Genomic DNA, 10,345 nt, shown 5'->3' with positions numbered 1-10,345 from the left:
AAAAAAGACACAAAATGATTGGAGTGTATTTTACACTTGGCAACTTTGAGCCATTTTACAAATCATGCATTGATAACATTCAGTTATCACTTTTGTGTTATGAGAGAGACTTTAACTATTTTGGTCAAGCCAAGATTTTTGCTAAGTTGTTGGCAGATGTCAAAGATCTTGAAGAGCATGGATTTGTGACACCTTCAGGTGACATAGTACGTGCAACAATAGTGGCAATTATCGGTGATAAGTTGGGGTCCCACTGCATCGGTGGTTACACACAGAACTTCAGTACTGCCAAGCATTGCTTTAGGTATTGCTTGGTATCTCGCAGTGAACTTCAGAATGTGTGTGTAGACTTTCCCAATCGCATAGTTGAGTCCTATAAGGCGGCAGTGGAAACTCTAAGGACGACCGAAGAAAATGTTGTAAATGGGTTGGAAGTTTGACTCGATTTTCAACTCTCTCAAATATTTTCATGTTGCTCAGCCTGGCCTTCCCCCAAGCCTTGGCCACGACATGTTTGAAGGCGTTGTAGCTATTGATCTTGCCATTTTCTTGGAATACTTTGTAAAAAAGAAGTTGTTTTCATATACACAGCTTGTGTGTGCTCCCAAGATTACCACTGCACAGATTGCATATCTCAATGTCTTAATACCAGAATATCTGGAAACAAGAAAGGAGCTGTTTCCTGGTGAAAATTTGAAACCAAAACATCATTACATGCTTCACTCATTTTAAGTCTTGGACCTTTAATTCGTTTATGGTCATTGAGATTTGAAAGCAAACATTCCTACGTAAAAAGAAGTGTGAGAAGAACACAGAACTTCAAAAATGTATGCAAGACATTGTCACACAACCATCAACTTCTTCAAGCATATCTTCACTCACGTTCATTTTTTTCACCAAAGCTTAAAAGTGTTGACTTGGCCACATACTCTCCTCATTTGTACAGTGATGCTGTGTGCAAAGCTGTTGAGACAAGCTTGCTTAATGAACCAGACTTTGTTTCAACATGGGTAGAATACAAGGGTACCCTGTACAGGGAAGGAAACGTCTCGGTTACGTATGTAACCCTCGTTCCCTGAGTAGGGAACGGAGACGTTACGTCGGATGACGACGAATGGGGTTTCGCTTAGAACACCTATCGACTTCGAGTATTACAAAACGAGCCAATGGCAAAGAAATGCCATGGGTCTGCGGAATTTGCATGACGTAACTCCGCCCCACCTCGTGGGTATAAAAGGAGGACGCCGGCAACAGGCAGATATGTTTCTTCGCTGAGGAGCCAAGACTGAGCTCAGGCAATCCCCGCGGTACAGCGGAAAGTGGCAGGCAGACGTAACGTCTCCGTTCCCTACTCAGGGAAAGAGGGTTACATACGTAACCGAGACGTTCCCTTTCGTTGTCACTCCGAGTTACGTCGGATGACGACGAATGGGGTTACCAGTCTAATCACGCCACCTTATCAGCTGTCTTCCAGTGCCCTGCGTAAATCTGAGATCACTGTCGCGAGACTGGCACGGACGAAGGACTCCTATTTAGCACAGGAATACCAAGGTACACTGGGGAGCATATCCCAAATTCAGGGGAAATATGCAATTACTGCCAACCCAGAGGGGGGGGGACTTGGAGAATACACATGTGACCCGAAGGAGACATGGAGAACACTGGGGTGTCCAGCCGCAGGTGAAATATTTCAACCCCAGGGGTGGCAAGGTGGCTTGCCAAGGGAAAGACACATGCTCAAGAGGCTTACAGTGGAAATACACATGTGGGGGTCGCTCAGGGGAGGGACCATGCACACGGGAGGCACCTAGCCGACGCACAGGCAATAGACACTGGCGCCAACGTCAGGAGTGCTGGAGGGACTCAGGGCTTTCGGGGAAGCTCACCTGAGGAGAATATCGCACGTATCCAGTCCGTGGAGTGGAATGGCGAGCAAGCGAAGACACCTGAGCGGGTCCAGTACTAGCCGGTTGAAGCGAGTACATGAGAGGACACTGGCTCCACTCGGAGATTGTACAATCTGGCGAATGTGTTAGGTGTCGCCCAGCCTGCAGCTCTGCAGATGTCTGTTAGCGAGGCGCCATGCGCTAGAGCCCAATAGGATGCCACACTCCGGGTGGAGTGGGCAGTCACACCAAGGGGGCACGGTCGACCTTGCTGCTGGTATGCCAAAGCAATGGCGTCCACTATCCAGTGAGACAACCTTTGCTTGGAGAGAGCCTTTCCCTTCAGCTTCCCACCATAACAGACAAAGAGCTGGTCTGAGGTCCTGAAACACTGCGTCCTGTCTACATAGGCGTGGAGGGCGCGTACTGGACAGAGCAGTGCCAAGGCTGGGTCTGCCTCCTCCGGGGGCAGCGCTTGCAGGTTCACCATCTGGTCCCGGAAGGGAGTGGTAGGAACCTCGGGCACATATCCAGGCCGGGGTCTCAGGATCACGTGAGAGTAAGCCGGCCCAAATTCCAGGCACGCTTCGTCAACGGAGAATGCGTGCAGGTCCCCCACCCTCTTAATGGAGACCAATGCAACCAGGAGCGCTGTCTTCGTAGACAGGAACTTAAGCTCCACTGATTGCAACGGCTCAAAGGGAGCACTCCGCAGGGCAGTTCGAACCACTGAGAGGTCCCAAGAGGGAACGAGAGGAGGACGAGGAGGATTCAGTCTCCTCGCTCCTCTCAGGAACCTGATGATCAGGTCGTGCCTTCCAACAGACTTACCTTCGACCGGGTCATGGTGTGCGGCAATAGCGGCAACATAGACTTTCAGGGTGGAGGGAGACAGCCCTCGCTCCAGTCTATCTTGAAGGAAGGAAAGCACGACACTAATCGAACATCTCCGGGGGTCTTCTCGGTGAGAAGAGCACCAGTTGACGAAGAGGTTCCACTTCAACGCATAGACGTGTCTCGTGGACGACGCTCTAGCGGAAGTGATTGTAGCCGCCACCGTAGGTGGAAGGGTACTCAAACCTGCTTCGTCCCGTCCAGGAGCCACACGTGGAGGTTCCAGAGATCGGGACGAGGGTGCCATAGGGTGCCCCGTCCCTGAGAAAGGAGGTCCTTCCTCAGGGGAATCGGCCAGGGAGGTGCTGTCGCGAGGAGTACTAGTTCGGAGAACCAGGTCCGGGCGGGCCAGTATGGCGCGACCAGAATGACCTGCTCCTCGTCCTCCCTGACCTTGCGCAGGGTCTGCGCAAGAAGGCTAACTGGGGGAAACGCATATTTGCGGCCCCGCGGCCAGCTGTGCGCCAGTGCATCCGTGCCGAGCGTGCCCTCGGTCAGGGAATAATACAGGTCGCAATGGGCCGAGTCGTGAGAGGCAAACAGATCTAACTGTGCGTCCCCGAACTGGTCCCAAATCAGCTGAACCGACTGGGGATGGAGTCGCCAATCATCCGGGAGGGGCTGAAGCCGTGAGAGCTCGTCGGCTGCACAGTTCAGGGCTCCGGGGATATAATGGCATGAAGCGACCTCAGATGCTTCTGACTCTATATGAGGAGGTGGCGGGCGAGTTGCGACATACGGCGGGAGCGTAGACCACCTTGATGGTTGATGTACGCTACAGTGGCGGTATAGTCTGAACGGACTAGTACGTGTTGGTTCTTGAGCACGGCCCGGAAGCGGCGCAAAGCAAGACGTACGGCCAGCAACTCGAGGCAATTGACGTGCCAGAGGCGTCGGGGTCCTGTCCAGGAGCCCGCGGCAGCACGTCCATTGCACATGGCACCCCAGCCAGTGGAGGAGGCATCTGTCGTTACAACAACATGCCGTGAAGCTCGTTCCAGGGGCACTCCGGCCCGTAGAAAACTGAGGTTCGACCACGGGGTGAAGGTCTGACGGCAGGTCGGAGTAACTGGTACTCGGAGGGTGCTGTGTTGCCATGCCCACCTCGGGACTCGGTCGCGGAGCCAAAGCTGAAGCGGTCTCATATGAAGCAATCTGAGCGGCAAACCGCGGCTGCAGATGCCATATGCCCCAGGAGCCTCTGAAGAAACTTCAGTGGAACCGCACTCTTGCGCTTGATAGTCTCAGGCAAGTCAGCAATGGCTGAGTGGAGAAGGCGACCAAGTCCATACCGAGAAAAGAGCTCCTCTGCACGGGGCAAAGTCTACTCCTTCCCCGGTTGACCCGAAGGCCCAGACGAGCTAGGTGCCGGAGCACTGGGTCCCTGTATTCGCAAACCTGGTCTCAGGAGTGAGCTTAAGACAGCCAGTCACGAGATAGTTCAGGATGCGAACCCCGTGTTCCCATGGAGGAACAAAGGCAGCCTCAACAACCTTGTGAAGGCGCGAAGAGACAGGGCTAGCCCGAATGGGAAAACAGCGTACTGATATGCGCGCGCCCTGACAGCAAACCGTAGGTATGTTCTGAGTCAAGGGAGAACGGAGACATAAAAGTAGGCGTCCTTCAGGTCGATCGCTGCAAACCAATCCTGTGGCCGCACACATCCAGAAATGCGTTTGGCCAGGAGCATCTTGAACGGCAGCCTGTGAAGGGAGCGGTTCGGACCAGGATTGGCCGTAACCCACCAGACTTCTCCGGGACAATGAGGTAGGGGCTGTAGACCCGGACCTCCTTTCGGCTGGAGGGACAGTCTCAATCGCACCCTTCGCCAGTAGGGTAGCAACCTCCGCTCTCATGATAGGGCATAGCCATCGACCAAAGTGGAGCGGACTCCCCTGAAGTGGGGAGGAGACCGTGCGAACTGAATCGCATAGCCGAGCCGATGGTTCGCGCGACCCAGCGGAACAGATAGGGAAGCTCTAGGCAGGCTCCCAACTGTGCCAGCGGCGTCGAGAACCACAGACGTCCCCCCGGTGGTGCAGCGAAGCGGAATGACCGGCCCAGACGTGGACGGCATAGCGGCCCGGAGTGGGGGCAAGGTCAAAACCGCACCCTGACAGAGGAGGCCAGGGAAGGACCAGCGTTCCACGGGGGCCTGCTCTGTCAAGGGTCTGGCGACAGAGGGGGACAGGGGCGAAGCGGTCGTGGACGGCACGCCGTGTCAACCACCTCCGGGACAGAGGGGGACGAGGAGAGCACGGCATGTGGGCGGCGCTCTGTGACGTCCGAACTCTCTGTGCTCAGAGACGGGAGAGTCAGTTCTTTGGAGAATAAGGATTCTTCCCCGGCCCTAACCCGGGGAAAGGAGTGGTCCTGCTACCAGCTCCTGGAAAGAACTGAGTCCCATCTCTGAGGAGCCCATCCCAAGAGCGCCGCTTAACCCGGCGTGTAGCGGGGGGCGGGGCTGGAGAGGACTGTTTTGGCGTCCGATCGCGGCCTCCAGAGCCGGCCCGGCTGAGCGGGCGGGGTGGGAGCCGCGGGGGGCGCCCACGGCGGTGGGCAGACCGAGGGACCTGAGCGGACGGCGGGGCCGTCGGGACAGAGTCAACCTCAGTCTGCTCCATCCCCGAGGAGCCCGTCTCAGGAGCGCCGCTTAACCCGGCGTGTAGCGGGGGGCGGGGATGGAGAGGGGCTGTGGCGTCCGCCCGCGGCCCCCAGAGCCGGCCCGGGTGAACGGGCGGGGTGGGAGCCGTGGGAGGGCGCCTTCGGCGGTGGGCAGACCGAGGGACCTGGGCGGACGGCGGGGCAGTCGGGACGGAATCAACGTCAGTCTGCTCATGAGCGGCTGAGAGCTGTTGGTCAAGCCCTCAACCGCACCGCCGGAGAGGCCGACCTGGGATATGGGAATGTCGGACAGACGGGTCCGCGCGACATCCAGCACATCAGACAGGTTCAGCCACAGAATGGTGAGCATCACCTGACCCAGGGAGCGTACGGCCACTTTCGTCGCTCGGAGAGCAAGGTCAGTGACGGCGCGCAGCTCAGTGAAGAGCCCTGGGTCAGTCCCGCCCTCGTGCAAGTCCATGAGCATCTGGGTCAGGTGGACCAGCAGAATGACCATGGCATGCAGAGAGGCGGCTGCCAGTCCCGTGGCACTATAGGATCTCGCCACAAGCGTAGACGAAAAACTACAGGCCACGGGCGGGTGCTTAGGATTGCGCCGAGAAGAAGCACTCTGAGGACACATAGCATCGCAACAGAGCGTTCAGCCGGGGGAACCCCAGTGTACCCAAGGGCAGCGGCCCCATCGAGGGAAGGAAAGGCGGATGAGATCAGCGAGCGGTCCTGAGAAGACAAGGGGGTCTTCTAGGACTTCGAGATCTCATCATGCACGTCCGGGAAGAGAGGTATTGGGGTTTGCCACGGACGAGGGTCGGCGGCCTTACCCAAAACCAATCGTCCCAGGAAAGCATGGCCGTCATCTCCGGATCAGACTCAGGCACAGCCGTATGCACACCGGAAGGTGGCAGCTGTGACGAGCCCTCACTTCCAGAAGACTCAAGCCCACCTAGTGATGCTGCAACAGACATGGCATCTTCCTCTGTAGCTTCAACTGAAACACGCGGGCCACCAGAGGGTAGACTCGCGGGAATCAGCAGTTCACTGGCGGGCACCGTCATTGAAGAGGGGGGCTGGGGTCACGGACACATAGTCAGCGCCTTGTTCCAGACCGTAACCCTCAGGTCACCCTGGCCACCCGCCGAAGATCGGGGGGTGGATGAGGGGACTCTCACTCTTGCGAGTTCACCGAGTCTCGACCTATTTATGACGCGATGATCACGTTCCCTTGCGAGAACATGAGTCACCCACGAGCGCTGTTCAAGCATGATCAAACACACTAGACAGCGCTCGTGCCCATCAGAGTCCGATACCAGTCCGCTGCAACCAGAAATGCACGGGCGAGCCGTCTTTAAAAAGACGTGCCGCGTGCGAGCTCTTTTATGAGAGGAGAGAAAAAAACTCCGCGATGTTGAAGCGCACAGGGAGACACACACACACTGGCAGATTACTGCACAGATCAGCAGGCACTGTGAGCTCGCTGCAGATCGCCGTCACACCAACACCGGAGAGAGAAGCTCGTCTCGTAGAGCGAAGTCAGAGATGACTGTAGAGTGAAGAAATGCTCTTGGCTCCGAAGCGAAAACATATCTGCCTGTTGCCGGCGTCCTCCTTTTATACCCACGAGGTGGGGCGGAGTTACGTCATGCAAATTCCGCAGACCCATGGCATTTCTTTGCCATTGGCTCGTTTTGTAATACTCGAAGTCGATAGGTGTTCTAAGCGAAACCCCATTTGTCGTCATCCGACGTAACTCGGAGTGACAACAAAAGGGAACTTAATTTGCCTTAAATGTGAAGAGGAGGATTCTATTTTACAGTTTGGACAGATTGAGCTGATTTTCGTGAAAGATGATGAGGTGACTTTCCTTGTGACTCCCCGCCCCTCAGTGTATTTGCACGATTATGGACTTTATGAGATTTTGTCTGCGACAAAGGAATTATTTTGTGTGAATGCTGAGGAATGTCTGGATTATTATCCCTTAAATGAGTACAGTTTTATGGGACTGAAGGTCCTCTGAAGCACAGCATTGTTCATCTGTAAAAAGGATAAACTGTCCTCTCCCAACAGAAATGGATGCATTGTTGATTTTTATTGAGAATGTGTTCCCAAACCCTATAACTTCAAAGCTAGCCATAGAGGGTTTGAACAGCCTAGGTGTGGACACCATAGATGACCTACTGTTTTTGAAAGATGATGATCTAGGTGGCTTTCTGAGACGATTGAAGCAAGAAAACTAATAGCCCAAATCCCAAGTAAGTTTTTAAAATCATGGTTGTTTTTACATATACACTAGTCAACATTTGAAGCGGATCAAAAAGTTAATTAAGTTCACAAGAACAGGTATTGGTTTTAAGACAACTATTATGAAAGGTTTGATCCACTTTAAATGTTGACTTGTGTACATGCATACAATTAGATGAACTGGAAAAACAACACCCCAGTCTCTTTCATTCTGTACTTTGTTAGCTGTACTCTTTACTGTATTACAGTATGTCAATGTGTTTCTTGTTTCTGCAGTATGGTTTTTAATGCAGTTTTTGTTTATGCCATGTAGATATTGGTTCCACTCTGCAAAACACTGCCAATGATTTGTCTGCTGAATACACTTCTGATGCATCAGGTTCACCTGCTCCTGGATGCTCAATTTCACCATCCAGCACCTCAAGTGGAAGACGTGAGTAAAACGCTGATACAACATTAAACAATCCACAAACATTTTGAAAGCAAAACATGTAATTTGTCAATTCTTGTAATTCGTCAATTCTTGTAATTTATATACAGAGAATTTGCAATGTGAGCATGCCCAGCCTTTAGCACGCCTGGCAAACAAATTGAGCCACACGTGCAGTTCACAGAGCGATATATGTACAAACCAGATTCCAAAAAAGTTGGGACACTGTAGAAATTGTGAGTAAAAAAGGAATGGAATAATTTACAAATCTCATAAACTTATATTTTATTCATAATAGAATATAGATAACATATCAAATGTTGAAAGTGAGGCATTTTGAAATGTCATGCCAAATATTGGCTCATTTTGGATTTCATGAGAGCTACACATTCCAACAGGGTTTGTATATGTGTATATGTATACAAATCTGCAGATTTATTGTACACTACTCAACATTTGAAGAGTTTTGGGTATTGGTTTTTAAGACGACTATTATGAAAGGTTTTGATCCTCTTAATATTTTGACTAGTATAATTTGATGGTACAAATCAAACTGTGATGGCACGGGGCCTCAAAACATTGATTTTGTAAATTGCATACATTGTGATCCGTACATGTGCCACCGTGGTGATTACCTGGTGCATGAATGGCCAAAACGTCTCCAGTTGAGTCCGCAGCTTATGCCAGCGGAGAGTGAAGACTGTTGTGCATTGTTCAGAGCAACTACAGGGCCAAAGTGCAGCAAATCACCAGCAACACATTAAATGTGCCCATTTCACACTAGTGATTTGTTGCACTGTGGTCCTGCGGTCCCTGTGAAAAATGCACAACAGTCTCCCCTCTGACAATAATGCACTGCGGACATAAATCAAGTCTGTGCACCACTTTAAATGCATACTCTATATAGTGGCACATGAACAACCCACAAAGCCCCATGCCATCTCTGTTTGTCCGTTATTAAACTTCAATAAATCTTAGGGGTGTAACAATATATCGTGCCACAATATATCGCAATACAAAAATGAAACAATACGTATCGTTGATAGTGACAATATGTATTGTGTCCTTGGGTTAAAAGCACAGAGTCCAAGCCTATTCATTTAAACCCATAATGTAATATCAAAGTTAGCATTTTAATCAACAGTACATTTTTTGTTAACCTTTTATCATATGTCTTGGAGTATTGCAATAATATCGTATAGTGAGTTCAGTATCGTGATATGTATCGAATCGTGACATGAGGGTATCGTTACACCCCTAATAAATCTGCAGCTTGGGAATAGGCAATTTTGCCAAAAAATTACAGCTGCATGAAAAGTGTTCATCCTGTAACCTGTGGACATTGGTTTATCTTCTAGGTGACAGTAGCTGTGAAACTTCGTTTCATGACCATGACTGGCATTATAGTTTTAATGTTCCATGGCAAAAAATGCCAGCAAGTTTTATGGAAAAGTTGCAAAATGGCGAAAGGCCAAGTTGCTCTGAGAGAAGACAGTTGGTCCGCATTGTTGCTTCTGAGATCCTGGAAGTCAGCAAATGTCCAGCAAAAAAACATGTATCCGAAATAGCCCGACAAATGGTGATTGCATACCTAAAGTCTTTCAGAGATGAGATTAATTCCCAGGTAGGAAGTGGATATGATTATCTCCTCAAACAACTGGTTTGTAGAATTGACAATTTTAAAAGAGCAAAAGCTATTAGTACACCACTTTGTGGTACTCTAGAAGTCTCAACAAAGAAACAAAAATTGTTATATGGTTGTAAAAATTCTGATCCACAACTGCGAGTTGGAGAAACATCCGAATTGCAGCAGGAAAAGAAAGAGAAGTTGCTAGTAATATTTCAAAATAATGAAAGTGATGTAAAGACAATCTATGACTTAATGACTTCTACTTACACCTCTCAAAGAAGCAACATCCAATCTGGAAAGAAAACCAAAGATTTACTTGATGAGTGGCCATATCTTTTTCAGCCAGCAGGAATGAAAGCACACTTTAAAGAGCTCACTGGCATTGACATAAACAACAGCTTTGAAGAATCTGCTTCAAAGGCAGGCATGTTGCTGTTTCTGCTCTTCTTTTGGTTTGGGTTTTAATTATAACTGTTTGTGTCCCCACAGATTCAGGTCTTTCAGAAGAATGACATTTCGCTGAAGAACAGGACAGACCGACTTTTTTGTACTTCAGTGCAGCGCTTTGTACCTTAAATCATTTTTATTACCTTGTGATGTGATTAGGATTTACTTTTTTTTTTTTATTGAACAAATTTGTGT

The 10,345-nt window shown here is 50.4% G+C and overlaps 1 long non-coding RNA gene across 1 annotated transcript; it reads left to right on the top strand.

The window, feature by feature from the left end:
* The first annotated feature begins 7,419 nt into the window (after positions 1 to 7,419).
* LOC143728849 (uncharacterized) lies at positions 7,420 to 10,113 on the top strand. Its single transcript, XR_013199905.1, has 3 exons — positions 7,420 to 7,654; positions 7,957 to 8,076; positions 9,432 to 10,113. It is a non-coding gene; the product is annotated as an uncharacterized LOC143728849 (long non-coding RNA).
* The last annotated feature ends 232 nt before the right edge of the window (positions 10,114 to 10,345 follow it).

Source organism: Siphateles boraxobius, unplaced genomic scaffold (assembly GCF_051911475.1).
Source record: "Siphateles boraxobius isolate OS27281-9 unplaced genomic scaffold, OSU_SipBor_1 8, whole genome shotgun sequence".
Classification (NCBI taxonomy): domain Eukaryota; kingdom Metazoa; phylum Chordata; class Actinopteri; order Cypriniformes; family Leuciscidae; genus Siphateles; species Siphateles boraxobius.
This window is presented reverse-complemented; position numbering and strand designations above follow the sequence as displayed.